Raw genomic sequence first — 23430 nt, 5'->3', positions numbered from 1 at the left:
ATGAATGGTCGCAAGACTTGGTAAAAGACCTTGTTACAACATTTCCATCCAGAGCACCATGCACATTGTTTTATTTTGGAAATAATATTCAGTCCTGAGAAAATGTTCAATCAACCCGTTGTGGAGATCTCTAAACTTTGTGCAGTGTGGGACAGCTTTTTTGTTTTTACAATCCCTTCTGAGTCGGTGTATCTGTATTGCTACGTCACATTATTTATGGGCTGTTATCACTCGCAGAATGTTTTTAAAGTTAACGTCATTGCCTATATAAAGTAGTTACCCTTTTATTTGTTTAACCTGCATTGCCTATGTTTTATCATTCTTTTTATACAGAACCTTTTTAACTTGAACAAAGAACTAATCTTATATTTTGTATGCTTTTATCATTTTCAATGTGAAATCTAATAAAGCTCAATTTCGATCTGATTAGAAAGAGCACCATGCAATTTTACCTTATGAACCCAAGCTTAAACCTCTCAGCTGCAGTGTCCCACAGGGGTGTATTATTTCACCCTTGCTTTTCAACATCTATATGCTTGCTCCTTTTTGCCCAATTGCTTTCTAAAACAGCTGCCACACCTAATATTAATCTACATGGCACCCAAATCCCCCTACAAATCCCTCTAAAACATCGGACCCAAATACTTCAACAAGAAAGTATCATTCCACATGCCCAATGGGAACCTCGGCTCTTCCGACTTTGCCCTGGCAGAGGTCCCCCGCATCCGCAGAAACGGAACAGAAGGGAGAGCCTTCTCCTACATCGCTGCCAAGACCTGGAACAAGCTCCCTGTGAACATCAGATGCTCCCAAACCCTGCACACCTTCTGGAAGGACCCCGAGACCTTGCTCTTCGACTGATCTGGAGCTGCCCCCTACTCCCAGTGCCTTGAGACCCTCTTGGGTGCCTAGCGTGCTACATAAACCCCTGATTGATTGAATTAATCTTTGATTTTGAACAAGGATCAACTTTCTCCTCGGCCCTTCCACCAGTGGTGAATGGCCCAGAACTTCTTGTGGTGCCTGAAGATGCATGGTCCTATAGTGCTCTCACCTGGCCCTCTGTCACCACGTCTCATTCTCATTACCTGTACCAAATTTTGGGATTGCTTTGGTATTAACTTACCAGTTTCGGTCCTCATGTAAAGATAGTTGTTAATTCCTGATTCTATTATTTAAAAAATATCCTTAACAGTTTGCTTTTTCTGGACAGCTGCTACCATATAACTGTGATAAACTTTTAATACAGTGCTGTATTGATTATAGGAAAGATGTCCTGCTTGTTTCTCCTGCAAGATCAATACATTCTTCAAAATGCTTCTGCATGGCTAGTTTGCAACGTACCTTGGCGCCAACATATCATGAAGATCTCGAAACAATTACATTGGTTTCCTGTATAACCGAAGGTTCACCTTTAAAGCTATGATGATTGTACACTGTGCCCAAAATCTGCAATTTCACCACTGGATGGCTGACAAATTCGAATGGTATAATGCCAGTTGCACCTTGAGCTCAAATTACCATTTTATCTTCAGTATTCCCAGAAAAATTACATTTAAGTTTGGTGACCGTTCTTTATCTAGTCACTATAGCACATATCATGAACTCTCTGTCTATGTCCCTAAGTGCTGTACTGTCTTTGTACGATTCGGGCAAAGGTTTGGGGCCCACATTACGAGTGCCCAGGTGGGAAGGCGATTATTATTGCACATTTCAATATCGATAGCAAGGAAATCAGAAATTTAAAGGCGCGATATTTATCACCCATTTCAGGTTGTGACCTTTAAAATGGGTCATAACACGTAATGTTGGCGCTTGTGCACCAACATCTGTTTGTATATGTATTTACCAGGAATTTTCATGATTTGTGTTCAGAAATGTACCTGGTGAAAATTATGAGGCATGGGGGAACTACCACAAAACTCGTAATTCCGATTCCCATGGAAACATAATGAGGGCCTACGTCTTTCTTGTCCCCAAGTAACTGAATAGGTTTTGGCAACAGTATAAGAAAATTTGTTTGTAACAATAATGATGGTGACCAATTCTTGATGGAACTGCTGTTAGGAGTGTTAGGCGTGCTAGGGAAAATCTACAGTCTCTCTTGTACCCCACTGAAAAGTGAGATCGTACTATAATTTCGGACAGTTTTCCTGTTTGATACTTTTATCGCGATTCATTATATTAGAAGAATTTCACTTTTGAGAAACAAGGTGTGTCTCATTGATTGCTTTCTTATTATAAATACTTTTTCAAGACAAATATAACGAAGGTACTGACCACTACGAACACAGTAAAATAAAAAACGGTTACATTTCCCACTTACATGCATTATTAATTTGATATTGTATGTTACGTGTTAGCACAGAGCAATATTGTGGAATAACGAAGGGGAAGATTTACAAGCCTCTTGCGCTACTTTTGCGCCGCCGTTGCGTCACTTCTGTGACACAGCGGCGGCGTAAACCATGCGCCACATTGCGCCCTATTTACAACCTGATGCATCTAGGGAGATGCGTCACGTTGTAAAGCCCTGCGCCACATGAAACCTGCGTCAGGTTTCATATGGGCGTTGCGGCGCAGGGGGAGGCGTTCCAGCGCAGTAAAGCCTCGGTAAAGTGCCTTAGTGAAATCTACAAGATTCCACGCAGTTACTTTCCCGATGCCGCTGCGTCAAAACCTTGCGCCTGCTTGAAGCAGGCGTAAGGAATGACGCACCACGTTATGTATGGGCAGGCCACGAGCATTGCTGGAGTTGCGTCGTGCTTGCGACACGACTCCAGCAATGCGCCACCCTTTCGACTAGAGATGCATCACGCATCTGTTTATCCTTGCACCATGGCCCATCTGTGGTGGGGTGAGGTTAAATTTGCGTGACGCATCTTGCCTGGCTCATCCCTGCTGTTTGCAAGGATGCACCAGTCGTCATAAATCTGCCCCAAAGTATTTACAAAGAAAGGGGATGTGCGCAAGAGAATTGTAAGTAATATATTTTGTTTTAGCGCAGTAACGCGTGTTATGATATGACAATGCTAATTGGCCAGTATATTACAACCACAATAAGAGTCATAGGGTGCAATTCATAAGGCATTTTCGGCCGTAAAGATATGTTAAAAAAAGGAAGCCTAGTAGTCACAAATTAATTTATTACCGCATATAGCTATGCCACACCTGCTGAGAGTACGCAATAGTAACTCCATGCAAGGGAATCAAAGTAGACTGACCAAGTCATAGTCTGCCTTTTAGGTTTTGGTCTTTGAATTCTCACAAACGTGTACATTTGTGATATTCACAAACTCTTTTCTTACGTTTGCCACCATGGAAATGGTAAGAGTCTTGGAGTAAATCTCCTTCTAGTATACTAAAAGGGAATGGATCCCCTCCAAACTTGGAGATGCAGAGAGAAAAAAAAAAGGAAAAAAATGAGAATTTGCATATCAGAAACTAGTTCTCCTTTGCGAAACCCATATTGGGAACTTTAGAGCCTGGAGTATGTTACATGACATTCCTGTTAATACACCTGGAAATCTAAGCCTACTTTCTCTGAGAATTTCCTCGATAACGTGCTTTTTTATTTGATAGGTAACATTCTTATCCTCTTAATGTCTTAACAGCCGTTTTTAACTCTGAAAAAGCATTTGCTGAACCGTCAAGTCATCCATTCCTCATCTGATTCATGCTTGTTAAATAGCTATACATTGTTTAACACTTGGGGCCAGATGTAGGTGGCCAATGACCGGTCGGTAACAGCCGAATTCGGCGGTTACCGACCGGTAATTGGATTTTGAGATGTAGGAGCATGCTTTACAGAATCGGTATTTTACCGATTCTGTATTTACAGATTCGGTAAAATTACCGAATCGGTAAATACAGACTCGGTAAAAATACAGAGTCTGTAAAAGCATATATAGGTAGCACATCTTTGAGTGCCGCAGGCCTTTCAGATTCGGTATTTTACCACCCAATCCAATTGGGTGGTAAAATACCGATTCCAGGTGTGCATGCACATGTGTGCATGCACACCTGTGCCATGTGACACACAGACATGCCCTTAGGGCATGTCTGTGTGCCACATGGCGCACATGCCTATTTTTGGGGTGCCAGAGGGTGTCAAAGTGACACCCCCTGCACCCTTGCAAAAATCGGTATTTACCGATTCTGTAATTACAGAATCGGTATTGCCCATTGATTCCTATGGGCTGCAAGGCCCATAGGAATCAATCGGCAATACCGATTCGGTATTTACAGAATCGGTAAATACCGAATCTTAACGATTCGGTATTTACCGACCCTGAAATACCTACATCTCCCCCCCTCTATTTTACCTCCTCTTAAATACCGATTCGGTATGAATCGGTATTTAAGAGGTGGTAAATTAAAATTACCTACATCTGGCCCATAGTGAGGAATAATTACAGCAATATGACTGTAGATGGTGCTTTCAATAAAAACAGTTGCTACCTATATAGTTTTCTGCTGTGTTAAATTGTTGTGACTAAAAAAATTAATTATTTGGGTATGAAATAGGGGATGCTTGTTATGTTCTTTTTAAAAGCAGTGGTATTGAGAAAGCACATCTGACTGACTAATTACACATGCTCACTCTTGGTAATGCTAATATTGATTTACTCACCCAGTGATGTGTCAATAGCAGGAAAGTATTCGCCTTCTTCAGCAGTTCACTTGTAAAGTGCTGCAGAAGCCTGCATTTGTATGGCTGATTATCTTTCTGAAGTGATTAAAATCACTATGCTTGTAGTTCCATTCTTCACAAATGTATCTAGAATGTATCTGTCACAGGCAAGGCAATGTGTATTAAAGTGATAATGTTATTGTATTTTCATGGGTCATTGCTTACATTGATTTGTTTTATATCTGACAGGACTGTGCACAGATAGAGACAGCAAAGGGCTGGGCGATATATCATCCCAACATTTCCAGCAGTTATTAACAGATCGAAGAGTTGCTGCTGTGTACAGTTTCATTCTACAAATGAGCAAATTGCTTCAAACGTCTTTAAAAGTACTAATGTTGAGCACAGTTTTTTACCTGATGTCACAACATGGTTGTTAGACCTGACCCTTTTTGCAGGGTCACCCCAAATGTTTTACGATTCTCTACCTTTCTTTCTCAAACTCGTTTTTATTGTTTTTTTGTGCTTTCTCCCTACTAACAAGTGTTAAGATGCTTCTTTTCTCCCCATAAAACCTGGTAACATTGACCTTCACCTGATTGCTATATTGAATTTACTTGTAAGTCCATAGTATATTGTACTACGTGTACCCAGGCTCTGCCAATTAAATGATATTTGTGAGTTGCTGCACTCTTGCGCCCCCTACTAAAGTGGCCTGTTTAAACTTGTAGTGTAGTTTGAAATTGTCATTTTGACCAGGCAAAATAAACCTTTTGCCAGGCCTAACCCTTCCTTTTAATACGCATCAGTCACCCCTGAGGTAGGCCCCAAAGGATCATTGGGTAGGGCGCGCTGTGTTTATAAGGTAGGGCATGGTTGTTTTAGTTTTACATGTTCTGACAGTAAAAGACTCCTAAAGTCGTTTTTCACTGATGTAAGGCCTATCGCTTCCACAGGCTACCATTGTGTTACCTTATTTCTTTTAATGAGTACTAACTTCAGATTGGGAGCAGATAGAGAAATTATCTTGACACTCAAACAAACTGTAATTTAAAAACATCTACAATAGTAAACTTTGATTTTAGATTGCAGTAAAAAAAATGCCACTTTTCAGAAATATGGCATTTTCCTTCCCAAAGTTTCTTAGGCCTTTCTATGAGTTTCCAGCTGCCTGGGCCTTTTAATGGTCCCCTCTATCAAGAATGTGTATTGAGCCCATGCAGAAAACAATGGGACATGGATGTGGCTGTGAGAGGGTCCTCCTGGAAGGATTGCTGGTGAAGAGCTGTACCCTGCCTTGATTACATTTCAAAGGCCCTTGCCCACCGCATAAAAAAAGGAACCTGGCACAAAGCTTGCCCTGCCGTTTGTCATCCCAAACAGTTTGGAGCAAGAACTAGGAGAAGAGGAAGAACTGACCATAGCTAGCTCTGTGGGTAGATCTGGAAATTGTTCACACAAAGGCTGGCATCAGGTATAAAAAAGGGACCTTCAGAACCATTCATCCGACCTGTGGACATTTCAGAAGGACTGCCTTGCTGCTAAGAGGTCCACCCTGCTGCTGGAAGGACTGCCTTGCTGTCTAAAGAAGGAAGACTGGACCTACTTGTCTTGATCCCAGACTACCCAGAGTAACTCCAACGGTCAGTTGGCTGACCTTTTATGTGAGTTGCAGGGACACAACAAGCTACCAGAGGCCTCCCTGCAACTGCCCGGCTGACCAGCACCAGTTGGGCCTGCCTGGACCTGCCTTAACCCTCTTGTTCACCTTTAGTGGAGTGAGTACTGATCCCTAAGCGATGCCCCCCAGGTCTTGGACATCCTGATGTTCCGACTTCTTGCAAACAAGCCCATTTGCCCCAAAACTCTACCACTAACGTAAAGCTCTGGTTAGACCTGCTCTTCATTTCAACAGGAACCATCTGCAATGACCAGCAACGCAAGACCTGAAAATTCATGCTGCAGCAATGACAGCCTGAGATGACTGCCATCACTAAGTTCCAACTACAATCGGCTCTTGATACTACAACAACAACAATCAGTGCTGCTCAACCTACTCTTCATGCCAAACTCTTCCTCCTTGCGGTCTCCTGCAATACAAAAGGAACTCTTTGTACCAGACTTGAGATTAAACTCATCAGCAGGTTTAATCTAGTCCCTGTATCCAACATGCAATCCATCATGGTCAGACTGAATTTGTGACTTTGCCCTTCGATTAGTGTGACCAGATAACTCAATCAATCAATACAAATCTTATAAAGTGAGACTACTCACTCACAAGGGTCTCAGGGCATTGGGTGGGAGGTGTTCTGGGTCTGCGGTTCAGTCAAAGAGTTATGTGTTGATGCCCTTCCTGAATTGCAGCAACAGTGGTGATTGCCTTAAGTGTAGAGGCAGGGAGTTCCAGATCTTTGCAGTGAGGTAGGAGAAAGATCTTCCTCCAGCCGTGGTTTTGTCGATCTGTGGGATGGGGGCCAGGGCCAGTATGGTGGAGATGTTTGGTGAAAGAGTAAAAGGAGAGGCTGTGGTTGAGGTCCGCAGGCCCAGCATTGTGGAGGGATTTGTAGGCCTGCTTGAGAAGCTGATTGTGATTCTCTTGTTGACAGATAGCCAGAAACGGCCTCTCAGGTGGCCGGTGATGTGGTTGCGCCATGGGATGTTCAGGATGAGTCCGGTGGGGGCGTTCTGGATGGTCTGCAGTTTTATTTTTGTTTCTGGGTTGTGCCGGCATAGAGTGCATTGTGGTAGTAAGTCTGCTGCTGTCAAGTGCATGGGTGACCAGTTTCCTGAACTAAGGAGGGATCCACTTGAAGATCTTACTAAACAGGTGCTGCGTGTGGAATCAGGAGGATGAGACAGCATTGATTTGGTGGATAATTAGGAGCAAAAAGTCCAGAATGAGACAGAGGTTTTGTGCATGGTCCTGTGGGAGTGAGGGGAATTCCGAGCTCTGCAAGCCATCAAGAACCATCAATGGCAGAGGGAAGGAGCCCATGATATGTTCTTCAGTCTTGTATGAGTTAAGCGTCAGGCAGCTGTCTTCATCCAGGTGGCGACTGCCTTCATCACGTCATGGAGGTTGCTCCTGGTGGCTCTGGGTTCCTCTGTGAGGGAGAGATCCAGCTGGGTGTCGTCGTTGTAGCAGAAAATGCTGAATCCATAGCTTCTGGCAATGGCAGGAAGAAGTAGATCCATTCTAGGGATTTATTAATGATGCCATCGTCATGGACTCTTGTGCAGAAGGTGTGGTGGGAGGCGAGGGGCTGCAGTCTTGCCTCAGTGATGGAGGATGTAGATGTCACCTGTAGCGGCAAGGAGAGCTGTCTCAGTCCTGTGGGTGCTTCTGAAAGCCGATTGGGAGAGGTCTAGGATGTTGTTTATTTCGACGGACTCAGATAGTTGGGCATTGGCGGCTTTCTCAATGACTTTGGCAGAGAGATGGTGTGAGAAGTTGGCCTGTTGTATGATATCCACAATTCTGTGGGCACCTTGTATCAGTCCAAACAATCCCTTATGGTGACGGTTGTAAGTCAACCTTGAAAGACAAGCTATCCTAGGGTTAGCATGGACTAAGCAGCCTAAAGGCTTAACTCAAGAGGGCATGTGAAGCCAGCTGTTTTACCATATGCAATCCTGTAATATCAAATGAAAGGACACCACACGAGTAATATATTATAAAAATATATGTATTTATTCTCAGAATATTCCCCTGTACTCTTTATGAGTATAGAAGCACAAGCGTTTAAACAAAAGCACAATATAACATATGAAAGTTGCATGTTTATGGATGAGGCCGGTGGCCACTCAAACCATATATCAAAAAAGTAGTATAAGTATCACTAATCGATCAGTGGTAAGGCCTAGGTCCTTGGGAGTCGCTTGGACTACATTGAACTAACAGCAGTTAGGACGGGAGTAGTCCGCGGGATTCGGGTGCAGCGCTAAAATCGTTCGCATGCACCAATGCAAAGTCAATTGTGCGTAAAAGTTATCGAGTTACAGTTTTAGAAGTCTTCCGACTGGACTAGAAGGACAAAACTTTAGACTTAGACACTAGAGGTGTAAAACACCACAGGAGCACCGGCGTTCAAGAGTTACCTCACCCACAGGAAGCGTGTGCACAGGTGCAAAAGCGTGTCGGGTTTCGTCGAGAAGATCTATGGGGCCTGGAGATGAAGATGCTGCAGGCGTCCAGAAGAGAAGTGTCCGGTATGATCGAAGGGTGGATTGAAGATGTAAAGAACCTGAAAGCAGAGGGGACAGAGTCTGGGTCACTAGCCAGTGACCACGAAGGAACCAGGCGATGTCGGGCGCAATCAGGTGGTTGTCATGAAGCTTGTCTCCGCTGCCACGTGGACTCTGGGGCATCAAGGATGTCCAGGAGTGGATCACGAGCTGTCCCAGAAAGGTTCTCGCTTTCGGCGGTGTCGGCTTCCAGATCAGAGTTAACAAGCCTTGGCAAGGACAACCCACGCAGGATTTGAAGATCGCTTCTTACTCGGACCAGCAAGGTCTGAGCGGGTGCTCCATTTCAGGGGAGCGAGGGCCAATCTGGAGCAACCAGACTAGCAGAGCAAATTTAAAGGTTTGTTGGTACTGGGGCCACTAGCCAATGGGCAAGCGACCCGACCAATGCGTTGAGCAGGAAAATGCAAAAGGGCCTCACGCAGCACTCAATGAGTCTGGAGGGGTGAGCTTCGGTGCAAAAGCTGCTCTGGGATGGAGCTTCTCAAACTTCAATGCACAGCTTCAAGGAATCCTCGAAAGCTGTACGGTCAACACTCCATTGTTTTTCCAAGATGGCCGGCCCCAGGCTTCAGGTGGCCTCCACGGGTCTCAGCTTTGCAGGGACTGTGGATCGGACTGTTGGAAGGCAGGAACGCTGGGTCTTGTTGATCTCTGTTGCTCAAGTTGTGGCGGGAACTGCAACAAAGCAAACAGTGAGGTGCTGGATGGTGCCTGTTTGCACAGGGTGGTCACTCCTTGACCACAAGGGAGATTCTTCAGTCTTCTACGTCGAGTAGGATGTCGAAGGGTCCAGAGTTTTGTTTCATAAGTTTCAGTCAGGATAATCTGAAGTGCATCTGCACAGCTCCTACTTTTATTCCAAATCAAGGGGCTGGATTACCTGCTAGGTCCCTCCTATGGGTGGGACCCAGGAAGGGGGTGGTTACACCCCTTTCCCTTTGTCCAGTTTCACACCAGTACTGGGGCTGGAGTGCCCCAGAACCGGTTTGACTGGATTTTGCCTGGGACACCTTGTGCGCCCCAGGCAGTGTCTAGTTTCTTTCAACCCTCCCTGCTCCAATCCACTATCTCTTGTCTGGGGTGGTGTAGCACCTCCCTGTGACAGGAAACCCTTTGTCCAGGCCTCCCCCAGCCAAGTTTCGGTCAGCAGCAGGAGGTCAGACTTGTGTCGGGGCAGCAGCATCCATTTTGTGATGCTGAGGCTCTGGTTAGGATTAACCGCGTTTTAAGTAAAGTAACATGTCTTCTCTCTCTAGAAGGGTGGAATGCTACCCCCGTCGCCAGAACTGGCGAGGGGGTAGTATTCCAAAGTGTATGACACCAAACACGACATGTTTTGATAAAGCCAAACCAAAGTTAGCAATAACCGCAAGGATTATAATGCACTTAAGATTATATGGTATGGCAGTATCACTAGAACAGCTATAAGGAAATGGTTCCGAAAGCTGCAGACAGGCTCAGCTCATGCCAGAGCACCATCTCACATAAAACCACGCACTCTACCTCCAGGATTGTTAAGGCCTGCCATAGGAGTGACTTATAGGTATATATGTGTCCAGTTAGGTTTAGATATAGGTATACTATGGTGCACAGACATAATATCGACTCCAAAATATCGTTTGGACAGAATATCGAGTTTTAGATATCGTTTGGACAAAATATCGACAGGACAGAATATCGACAGCCAAAATATCGTTTTTAAGGTAAGTGAAGTAATATCGACTGTAAATAATATAGAAAGTGAAAATATCGTTTTTTAAATAATATTTAATTATTTATAGTGTTTTTATGTTATAATATGTGTGAAAAGTGTCATTTTATGTTATAATTATTTTTAATTAATGATTTTTTTTTAATTATTGTGTAATTTTAATCTGTAGCGGGTTGTGGGTTTATAGGGGAATAGGGTGGGAAGTAATTTAATTATAATTAATTAAATATGTAAATGTATTAATTGGTAGTAATAATTAATTAATTGGTAATTAAATAATATTTGTTAATTATTTAAAATGTAATTGGTAATTAATTTAATTTAATTGATTAATTGCTAATTATGTAAATTACAATAATTTATTTCCTGTAGCGGGTTGTGGGTTTATAGGGGAATAGGGTGGGAAGTAATTTAATTATAATTAATTAAATATGTAAATGTATTATTTGGTAGTAATATTTAATTAATTGGTAATTAAATAATATTTGTTAATTATTTAAAATGTAATTGGTAATTTATTTAATTTAATTGATCAATTGCTAATTGTGTAAATTTAAATAATTTATTTCCTGTAGCGGGTTGTGGGCTTATAGGGGAATAGGGTGGGAAGTAATTTAATTATAATTAATTAAATATGTAAATTTAATATTTGGTAGTAATATTTAATTAATTGTTAATTAAAAAATATTTGTTAATTAATTAAAATGTAATTGGTAATTAATTTAATTTAATTGATTAATTGCTAATTATGTTAAATTAAAGGGGTATTTTTAGGGTTCAGGGTCAGTTTTTGGTTTTTGGGTAAAGGGGTATTTTTAGGGTTCAGGGTCAGTTTTTAGTTTTTGGGTAAAGGGGAATTTTTTGGGTTCAGGGTCAGTTTTTAGTTTTTGGGTAAAGGGGTATTTTTAGGGTTCAGGGTCAGTTTTTAGTTTTTGGGTAAAGGGGTATTTTTAGGGTTCAGGGTCAGTTTTTAGTTTTTGGGTAAAGGGGTATTTTTAGGGTTCAGGGTCAGTTTTTAGTTTTTTTGTAAAGGGGTATTTTTAGGATTCAGGGTCAGTTTTTAGTTTTTGGGTAAAGGGGTATTTTTAGGGTTCAGGGTCAGTTTTTAGTTTTTGGGTAAAGGGGTATTTTTAGGGTTCAGGGTCAGTTTTTAGTTTTTGGGTAAAGGGGTATTTTTAGGGTTCAGGGTCAGTTTTTAGTTTTTGGGTAAAGGGGTATTTTTAGGGTTCAGGGTCAGTTTTTAGTTTTTGGGTAAAGGGGTATTTTTAGGGTTCAGGGTCAGTTTTTAGTTTTTGGGTAAAGGGGTATTTTTAGGGTTCAGGGTCAGTTTTGGGTTTTTGGGTAAAGGGTTTTTTTTAGGGTTCAGGGTCAGTTTTGGGTTTTTGGGTAAAGGGTTCTTTTAGGGTTCAGGGTCAGTTTGGGGTTTTTGGGGTACAGGGGTACAGTGTAAAAATAAAGTAAAATTAAATTTACATTAATTTCATTTAATGAAATTAAATTAAATTAAATTATATTAAATTATTTTTAAATATTTTAAATTATAAAAATTAGTATATACTTACCAATACTTACGTTGTAATGGTAGTGCGTTGTAAAAGTTGCGTTGTAACGTCATATATCCACTGTTGCACTCTTTGGAGTGGAAATAGTAATTTTAACCCCTACGCTATCCAACGCTTTCCCTACTGTTGCACCCACTGGAGTGGGAATAGTAATTTTTACTCTTTTGTATTTGTACGTTAATAATATTGGCTATTATTTAATTAAATGTTGTTACTATATATATATATGTTTTAGAAATATGATTACAAAAATATTATTTTTTTACTTTCATTAATTATTTAATTATTAAAAGTTATTTTAAGTATTGTTAAGTATATTTTAGTAATTAATTTTTTATATTAATGTAATTAAACATTGTTTTTATTAAAGTCGATATTTTTTACAACTATATTTTCGTAAACGATATTTTTAACTCGATATTTTTGTACTTACCTGTTTGTAGATAGAAACTCGATATTTTGTCTCTCGATATTTTCTCAACGATATTTTTGTTGGTCGATATTCTGTCCCTCGATATTATTTCAGTGATCCGTATACTATATCTAAGCAAGGGGTGAGTACACCACCTTGCCCCAGCTGAGGGATCAGCCAGTTGTGTCGATTTAAGTAGCAGCCAGGGGTGGCAAAATATATGCTGCAGCCCCTGGTAGGCCTGGGATGCACCTATGCCCTGAGCACCTATAGTGCATGGTACAGGGGCTGACAAGGTATCCAGTACTAAATTGGTGATGTACCTAAAGTACATGTATGTGAATTTAGAGAGAGAACAGCAGGCTGTGGGTCTGATTAGCAGGCCCACAGCCACATTAAGTCGAAAACCAGTGAAGCAAAAAGCAAAAATTGGGGTGACCATAGGATAGCAGACCCTACTCTCCTACAGATGGTCTGTAGTTCTTAAGGTTCATTGGGTTGTAGAATGTTTCTTCAGCAGAGCAGTTGATCGCTGTATGCTTCCAGTCTTCCAGGAAAGTGGTGGACTAAATGGAACATTTGATGGTGCTGAAGAGTTCATGCGCGATGCTGTTGTAGATTTGGTGAGGGCAGGGATCAGAGGGGGATCCTGATCAGATGCTCCTCATGATCCTGGAGGAGTCACCAGAGGTGAGGGTAGTCCAGTTGTTCAAGGTCTGCTGGGGGCTGGATCCATTGCATGAAGTGATTGTTGGAGCAGTGGGTGGGTTTGTCTTGGAGTGTGAAGCTGTCATAGATATCCTAGATCTTGCAGTGTAAAAAGGTGACAATGTTTTTGCAGAGGTCTTGGAATGTGGGATGTGTGCTTTTTCTGTGCTTGGTTTGGCAAATTATTTGACTATGATGAAGAATTCTTTACTGTTGTGTCAGTTGTCATTGATGCATTCCTCGATGGCTGGCTTCTTTGTTGTTTTGATGATGCAGTGATGTGCACCTATGGTGGATTTGAAGGCTTTGTGGTCTGCTGTGCTCTTGCTGCTTCTCCATCTTTTCTTAAGCCTTCTACAGTTGCGCCTGGACTCTTGGAGGGCAGAGGAGAACCAACTGGCTTTCATGGAGGGATGCTTGTGTGAGAGTTTCTTGAAGGGGGCCAGTGTGTTGACACAGTTGGAGATCCAGCAGTGGAGGTTGGGTGCTGAGGTGTTGGTGTCCATGGGTGTCTGTGGTGGGGTCTTGCTGAGGGAGGTGGTCAGCTGTTTTTCGGTGATCTTGTTCCAGCGTCTGAGAGGATCGCCATACGTGCAGTGGATTTTGGTGGGTTTGGTGAAGAAGAAGTGGATGCTGTGATGGTTGATCCAGTGTGACTTGGAGGTGTAGCTGATGGGGATGTTTTTGCTTACAGAGAAGATGGGATTGAGCGTGTGTTCTGCAGAGTGGGTTAGTGTTGTGACCAATTGTTTGAGGCCAATGGCGGCTAAGTTCTCCAGTAGGAATGAGGTTTTGTGGTCTTGGAGGTTATCCAAGTGGAAATTGAGATCGTTGAGGAGAATGTAGACAATTGAGGCGAGAGCGTGGTGAGGGATGAAGTCGCTATGACTTCGTTGAATGGGTGGGGTCTGGGAACTCTGTAGACAAGGTTGTCGTGAAGGGTGGTGTTAGGGTTGGTCTGGTTCTGGAAGTGGAGCTGGTCCATCTTGGGTAAATAGTCAGGTGAGCTGGTTGTGAGGGGGAGGGTGTCTTTGTGTATGATGGCGATGCCTCCTCCTGGACGGTTGATGCTGTCCTTGTGGATAATTTTGTATCCACCAAGAATGTTGGTTGTGATGTCCTGGGCTAGGCTGGAGTTCATCCAGGTTTCTGTGAAGAAGGCGACGTCAGGGGAGTTGGGGTCGAGCAGGTCCCAGATCTCCATGGCATGTCATTTGAGGGAGTGGGTGTTGAGTAGGATACATCTGAGGTGGTTGGTACTGGTTCTTGAGGGCCATATAGTTGGTGGGACTTGTATGCAGAGCAGCTGCGGCTGCTGCAGGTAAAAGCGGCGGGGCCAGGTGAGGGGAGATTTTGAGAGGCGACCATGAGGGAAAATTAAATAATTAATTAATTTCCCCTCGTGATCGTCTCTCTAAAACCTCCCTCGCCTGGCCCCGCCCTCACCTGCAGCAGCAGCGGCTGGTGTGGTGGCCGCTTAAGCTGCAGGTGCAGCAGGTGAATGGGCCTTTGGTGTTCTTCAGCAACGCGAGGTGGCAGGTGGACTGGTGTCTAGTGTTGAGGGCATGGAGTGTGCTGGCATCCTAGCAGTGGATGGCTCGAGAACATGGGGTAATGGCGCAGGACGTAGTCTAGTTGCGGACGGGTGCAGATCACCTGGCCTTTGGCATGCCATTAAGTAGTGGAAGGGGGAGGGCTGGACAGATGGGAAACTGGGAAATGGGGTAGCAGGAAAGCAGTGCTGGAGGGGGGGGCAGGCCGTGGAGGACGGGCAGGAACACAAAAGGGAAAAAAGGTGCAAAAAGTGAAAAAAGAGACAAAAGTGAAAGGAAAGTGACAAATAAGTGACAAAAAGCAGAAAAGATTAAAGGAAGGAAAAAAGAGATCAGAGGAGAAAAGACAAAAAGCAGAGAGACAGAGGGCAGAGGAGCAGCAGAGCACAGATGCTCCACACTGGCGACTAGGGATGAGGAGGGCCTCAAACACACAGACCTGCAAGGGTCAGGGGAAGCAGCTACCAGGCAAAGCTGTGAAGGAAGGGAAGCAGTTCTCTGACATGGCAATTTCTGATTCATAGTGCTAATCAAAACATTTTAGAATCAGTATCTCTGGTTCAACCGATTGGAATTTTGTTGTTCCAGGATCATTTCATGTATTAGAATCTACTCTATTTTTACAATTTTTTGTGGATTTTTCTTGTGTGGTTTTTCCACTGAAGGTCCTACCAAATCCATAATGAAGCAATGTGAAGCCTCCCCACACAGCTTAAAGCTTTATTGGAACTGATGCAAATTGACTCAAAAACATGGAAATCCTCACAGCTCAGATTTATAGTAATCAATCCTGGACAATGCAAATCCTCGCAAAGCAACAAAGCACAGACCTCACACCAAGGACATAATTACAAGGGCCAAACTTGGTCCTGCACCAGGACTGCACTCCATAGTGGTCAGCCTTGATTTGTGGCTTTATCCTGGTCCAACGCGAAAAGATACCCACAGTTAACACTTTATGCTTCTTGGTTCTATTTGTACTTAAAAACATTTTTAAAACTCATGACTCCAGTTTTAATGATTGGAGTTAATTTGTTTTGGTATTATTTCATTCAAAACATTTTTTTCTACCTTATTAAATTGGTGTGGGAATTTTCTTGTGTTGTGTTTTCACTTTAATACTGATTGTGTGCTGCACAAATACTTTACAAAATGTCTCTAAGTCAAGCCTAGATGCTTTGTTCCAGAGGATTAAGCACAGGTTAATTTAGTGACTTTTTGTGGTGCACGATGACAAGTAGTTTGGTTGTTGAATGAGAGGGGTTTCTTTCCTTCCATAACCAGTAATCCAGTTTCTTACAGTGGTTAAGTTGGGAGCTGAATCTTAGACCTCTGAGTGGAGCAGTTTTGTATCTTACTTCAGTCCACAATTAAGATGGTTGTTCTTACGTACTCTGTCATCTTATTAGAGCTGAATACATACTGACCGAGTTTGACTTCATAAGTGTATCTAAGTGATCACTTTTATTACCTTGAAGCACTCAGTTTTTCAAAAAAACAGAACATGCATCAGCAGTTAAATTGCAAAAGACTGGAATTATCATGCACCACCAATGATGTAATTTGGCAAAGTGATCATTTTCTTAGAACTCAGCTGAGAATATCTTTTTGTGATGAGAGTTCATGTCTGAAATATGAATGATTAAAGAGAAACAACATTAAATATCCATTCAAATTAATTGTCAACATGAGAATTGCATATTGTAGAGACTAGAGAAGTTGAATTTATTCTCAAGGAAAACTTGTGGCACTGTATTAGGCGATGGATTCATTCCACAGCAATGTTAAAAGATTAATCAAATATTATAAATATAGTATCCGTTAGGAATTGGGTTTCTGGTTGGTAGAGTAAATAGCATGTGTAAGCAGCAACCACAATCCTTGTCAGGGTACGTCCAATACACAAGAAAAATTAACCTGTGCTCTCCCTCTGGTAGCTTGGCACAGAGCAGGCAGGCTTAACGTAAGAGGCAATGTGTAAAGTATTTTTGCACACAACGCACAGTAACACAGTGAAAACACCAATAACAGATTCCACACCAGTTTAGAAAACTAGATTACTACATTCCACACATAACAAGACTACAATGACAACAATCCAATAAGTAGAAGTAACAATGTGAAATGCGAAGGAATAAGTGTTAAAATATCGTTTATAAGCAAATAGTGCTTAAAGGGGAAAAGTTGTCCCTCTGGACCGGGAGAAATTCAAAAGTTAAGGCTGCCCGTGATGGAGCTCAGGCCGGTTACAGGACCCAAGCAGGACCTCTGAGCATCGTACTTTAATACTTGTTACAGCACGAAATGCAGTAGTGGCAATTCAATAGTTCAGTGGCTGAAACAGCAACTCTGACGTGTGACGGCTCAAAATGCACTGTGGCAGGTTAATCTATGCTGAAGAGGCGATGTGTTGATTTTTTCCCTGCACTGGCAGCAATGCGTTGGTTCCAGTGCAGTGACTCTGGAGGCAATGTGGCAGTTTCAAGTGTGATAGGTGTACCTAATCCCTGCAGTGGCATTGATGTGCAGGTTTTTGTCAAATGCAAAACTCGAAACTCAGTTCCAAGGGCCCTGGACTGGCTTGGCACCACTTCGCAGAGCAAGTCTTACAGCAAGTAAAGTCCAGGTGCTGGATTGAAGATGAAAGGTAAAGTTGTAGATATCCCTCAGACTTCAGCAACAGGAGGCAAGCAAACAAGCCATTTAGAAACTTAGGATACAAAATGTAGAGAGTAGGTCCAGGCCTTCTCACTTCCATGCAACAGGCGGCAGGCAAACACAGAAAATCAGTTAAGCAAAGTTGCAGTCCCTCCTACAGCACAGTAACCAATGTGAATCAGGCCAACACAGCAAAGCAGTTTAGCAGAATGGCAGTCTCTCCTACAGCGCAGCAGCTCTTCTTCCTGGCACACTGTCCTCAATCTCAGCAATGCTCTTTCTTATTGGTATCAGAGGGGATATACTTATACACAGTTTGGACTTTAAAGTAGGGAGACTTCAAAGAGGTGCTTTGAAGTGCACAAGAACCTGCCTTTCCCACCCTGGCTCCAGACTCACTACTTTGGGGTATGCAACACTTTATGTGGGTACAAGACTTATCCCTTTCAGGTGCAAAGTGTAATTTCCTCCCACTCATCTTGGCTCAGAATGACACATAAGCATGCAGATGGCTGTTCCGTCACACCTACTCTTCCTTTGTGTGTGACTGTTTAAAGGGAATGCATGAAGTCAGCTGTCAACCACTCCAGACATGTATCCCAGAGACAGGCATAAGGCACCAAGGGCCAGATGTAGGTGGCCAATTACCGGTCGGTAACGGCCGAATTCGGACGTTACCGACCGGTAATTGGATTTTGAGATGTAGGGCCAGATGTAGGTGGCCAATTACCGGTCGGTAACGGCCGAATTCGGCCGTTACTGACCGGTAATTGGATTTTGAGATGTAGGGCATGCATTTACAGAATCGGTATTTTACCGATTCTGTATTTACCGATTCGGTAAAATTACCGAATCGGTAAATACAGACTCGGTAATATACCGATTCTGTAAATGCAGATGTAGCTGGCACATGTCAGAGTGCCACAGGGCTTTAAGAATCGGTATGTTTCTACCCAATCCAATTGGGTGGTAAAATACCGAATCCAGGTGTGCATGCACATGTGTGCATGCACACCTGTGCCATGTGAAACACAGACATGCCCTTAGGGCATGTCTGTGTGCCACATGGCGCACATGCCTATTTTTGGGGTGCCAGAGGGTGTCAAAGTGACACCCCCTGCACCCTTGCTAAAATCGGTATTTACCGATTCTGTAATTACAGAATCGGTATTGCCCATTGATTCCTATGGGCTGCAAGGCCCATAGGAATCAATGGGCAATACCGATTCGGTATTTACAGAATCGGTAAATACCGAATCTTAACGATTCGGTATTTACCGAACCTGAAATACCTACATCTCCCCCCCTCTATTTTACCACCTGTTAAATACGATTCGGTATGAATCGGTATTTAAGAGGTGGAAAATTAAAATTACCTACATCTGGCCCGTAGGGCATGCATTTACAGAATCGGTATTTTACCGATTCTGTATTTACCGATTCAGTAAAATTACCGAATCGGTAAATACAGACTCGGTAATATACCGATTCTGTAAATGCAGATGTAGCTGGCACATGTCAGAGTGCCACAGGGCTTTAAGAATCGGTATGTTTCCACCCAATCCAATTGGGTGGTAAAATACCGAATCCAGGTGTGCATGCACATGTGTGCATGCACACCTGTGCCATGTGAAACACAGACATGCCCTTAGGGCGTGTCTGTGTGCCACATGGCGCACATGCCTATTTTTGGGGTGCCAGAGGGTGTCAAAGTGACACCCCCTGCACCCTTGCTAAAATCGGTATTTACCGATTCTGTAATTACCGAATCGGTATTGCCCATTGATTCCTATGGGCTGCAAGGCCCATAGGAATCAATCGGCAATACCGATTCGGTATTTACAGAATCGGTAAATACCGAATCTTAACGATTCGGTATTTACCGAACCTGAAATACCTACATCTCCCCCCCTCTATTTTACCACCTCTTAAATACCGATTCGGTATGAATCGGTATTTAAGAGGTGGTAAATTAAAATTACCTACATCTGGCCCCAAATGTTTAAAGTAAGAACATGCCCACTTCCCAAAAGTGGTATTTTCAGAACTGCAATTTACAAAATCAACTTCACCATAAGTTGTGTTTTTAAAATGTGAGTCCAAAGACAACAAACTTAGGGGCCGATTATGATAATGGTGGGACTGCCACCGACAACTTGTTGATGGCAGTCCCATACCTATTGGGACCATCTTATTCGCCCACCAAATTCCATGTCAGGCAGATGTCTGGCAGTCATCAAGACTGACTGTCACGCATCTGATTGGCGCCTTGAGCTGGCCGGTGTGGCAGAGAGGGTTGTGTACCCTACCATGGTGGCGATGACTGGTAGGCACCGCCATAGGGATTACAATGTCCCATTCCACCCGCCTTTTCACAGTGGTGTACTCGTCATGAAAAGGCAGGTGGAAAAGGACTTTGGGGGCCATTAGTGGACCGCCCTGGACCTCCAATATGGGCACTGGGGGGTACCGATGGTACACACCTACAAACCCCTGCACCATGCAGCAGGCACCATATCAGTCATTTGAGATGTCATCAGTGATGTCACTGACCATGTCATAAGCGATGTAATATGTGATGTCATCAGCAGTGCATTGTGGGGCGCACGTTATAGTTAGCTCAGCTAATAATAACAGCTGAATTTCTCTAGTTTTGTATGTGTGAAATGTCAGCCTAACTATAACAGCCCTGAAACCTGTGTTTTTTTCTGTGTAAATATAGGTTTCTTTTTAATGCTTAACTACAACATGCCTGAAACCTGTGTTTTTTCTGTGATTTTCAAGTCTTTTAAAATGTGAATTACTAACAATTACGTCCCTGAAACCATTGGTTTTTCCAGTGAGTTTCTAAGGTTTTTTAAATGGTAATTTCTTAGTATGCCTACATAGCTAGAGCATGTATGGAAAGAGGAAGAAAGGCGGAGAAAGAAGGACAAGAAGTACAGAAAGATGGAAGAGAGGTACAGAAAGAGAAAGAAAGGTGCAGAAAGAAGCAAATATAATGCAGAAAGAGGCAGCAAAAGTCCTGAAAGAGGAAGAAAGGTGAAGAAAAAAGCCAGAGAAGTGCAGAAAGAAGCAACAGATGTGCAGAAAAAGGTCTACTTTGAATGTACCTTTTCACAGACTCATACAAAGTAGCCTAATCACTAATACTTCTCCCAAGCTGTCTTAAACCTCACTTTTCTCTTCAAGGTTCACTATTCATCAACTGCTCAGATTGTTAGACCTACCAAATGTAAAACAGAAATCCTAACCATATCACTGTTGTAAGTCTCACCACGTTTGTTAAGGTATGCATGTGTGTGTCTCAGATTTTACCTAATAAACTTTACATAAAAATAACCAGAAATACTTGAATACCTGTGTTTCAAACAGCATACTCTGTAAATGTGTGTACAAAAAGGTGTATGCATTTCTTTCTGCTCACAATACAGGATATTCAATAGTATATTTGAGGGCAAAGCAGAACTGAGAAGATTTGACTACCTATAGGAGAAGTTACCCGCTTTTTAGGAAACCATCTTCAGATGCATTACACATGTAAGAATACATGTACAAGTAGACAAGTAGACATATACAACAGTCCTGAGAGTACGCAGATCTTTAAACTTGACAGCTTGCACTTCCCAGTTGAATACAGATTGAGGCGAGAGTAGTTCAGCAAGAAGCAAGAGAGTTACAGAAACAGGCAAAAGAGGTGCAGAAAGAGGGAACAGCTGCAAACAGAGGCAACAGAGCTGCAGAAAGAGGGAATAGGGGTACAAAAAGAGGTAAGGGGGTGTAGACATTTGCAAGAGAGGTGCAGAAAGAAGCAAGAGCAGAAAGAACCAACAGCGGTGAGGAAAGAGGCCAGAGGGGTACAGATGGAGCAAGAAAGGAGCAGAAAGAGGGAAGAGGGGTGCACAAAGTGGCAAGGGGTGCAACAGTTTTCGAGAAAGGTGAAGAAAGAAGCAAGAGCAGTGCAGAAAGAGGCAAGACGGGTACAGAAAGAGGCAAGAGAAGTAAAGAAAGACGCAACAGAGATGCAGAAGGAAGCAACAGAACTGCAGAAAGAGGAAAGAGTTGCAGAATAAGGCAAGAGAGGTGCAGAAAAGGGTAACATGTGTGCAGAAAGAGTCATGAGAGGTGCATAAAGAGGGAAGAGGGGTGTAAAAAGAGGCAAGAGGGTACAGAAATAAGTGAGAGAGGTGCAGAAAGAAGCAAGAGAAGTGCAAAAAGAAGTACCAGAGGTGAAGAAGGAGGCAAGAGTAGTGCAGAAAGAGGCAAGAACGTTGCAGAAACAGCAAAAGAGGGGCAGACAGAAGCAAGAGCAGTGCAAAAAGAACCAACAGAGGTACAGAAGGAGGCTAGAGGGGTGCAGAAATGTACAAGAGAGATGCAGAAAGAAGGTAGAGGGGTACAGAAAGAGGCGAGAGGGGTACAGAAAGAAGAAAGAGAGGTGCATAAAGAAGCAACAGAGGTGCACAAGGAGGCAAGAGAAGTGTAGAAAGAGCAAGAGAGTTGCAGAAACAGGTAAAATAGGTACAGAAAGAAGCAAGAGCAGTGCAGATAGAACCAACAGAGGTGCAGAAAGAGGCAAGAGGGATGCAGAAAGAAGCAAGAAAGTTGCTGAAACAGGCACAGGACGTGCAGAAAAAGGGAACATGGGTGCAGACAGAGACAACAGAGGTACAGAAACAAGGAAGAGAAGTGCAGAAAGAAGCAACAGAGGTGCTTAAGGAGGCAAGAGAACAGCAGAAAGAGGCACGAGAGTTGCAGAAACAGGCAAGAGAGGTGCAGAAAACAGTATAAATCTTTTGTTTAATGCTTTATCTAGTAATTGCCAGTTTTCAGATAGTTGGCGTGCTGCAGAGGTTGTTTTAATATTTAAAAAGGGTAGTAGGTTTGTTCCATCAAACTATAGACCGATTAGTCTGATGGACATCTTGCAAAAACTCTATGCCAAGCACCTACTGTTTCGGATAAACGATTGGATAGAGGAAAAAGCCATACTTACTAAACTTCAAGCCTAGTTCAGGAGTAAGGTCAGCACTATAGACCAGGTCTTCAGATTCTGCTGCATATATTGGAAATATGTACTTCTTAGGAAGGGGCACTTATACGTCGCTTTCGTAGATCTGAGAGCGGCATTCGACCTCGTTCCACGTAACTTGCTTTGGAGGTCCCTTAGTGAAGCTGGACTGCCAGGGTGTCTGCTGGCCCAAATAGTCGAGCTGCATGCTAAGAATTATGCTAACATCAGGTGGGGTCCTAACGGGGAACTGACGCGCAATATCCCCATTGAGCGTGGCGTCCGCCAATGATGCGTCTTGGCCCCTACCTTATTTTCATTATTTGTGAACGATATCCCTGATCATTTAAACGACTGTACAAATGACTCACCACAACTTAGTGGAGAAAGGGTGCCTGCGTTACTTTTCGCGGATGATACCATCTTGATATCCCAAACTAAGAAGGGTCTCCAGGAACTCTGGAACTCATTTAGTATGTACTGTACGAAGAAAGGATTAGAGATAAATGTTGACAAAACTAAGTGCATGGCATTGAATCCTTGTAGGCCGGATAAGGGGACCTTAAGTCTAGATGGTCAAGTGCTGGAAACAGTTGATAGTTTGTCTTATTTGGGGGTGGTGCTAGATTCTAACCTTTCATGGAAGGCACAAATTGAGAAAAGCAAGGTGTCATATGCCCAAAACGTGAAGCCAATTATTAGCAAACTTAATGCTAGTACAAGTAAATGTGTGAACCCCGTGCTCGAGCTTTTTAAATTTAAAATCCAATCTGCTGCTCTTTACGGGGCGGAGATATGGGGGCCTTGGGCAAGGGATAGTTTTCATGTTTTGGACAATAAAATTATGAGATCTATTGTAAGGGTTCCCACTAGTACACCATTAACACCTCTTCAATTTGATCTGAACCTTAAAAGAACTGGTAATCATACAATT

Source organism: Lissotriton helveticus, chromosome 4_1 (assembly GCF_964261635.1).
Source record: "Lissotriton helveticus chromosome 4_1, aLisHel1.1, whole genome shotgun sequence".
NCBI classification, from domain to species: domain Eukaryota; kingdom Metazoa; phylum Chordata; class Amphibia; order Caudata; family Salamandridae; genus Lissotriton; species Lissotriton helveticus.
The sequence above is the reverse complement of the archived record's forward strand: the minus strand, read 5'-3'. Positions refer to the sequence as shown.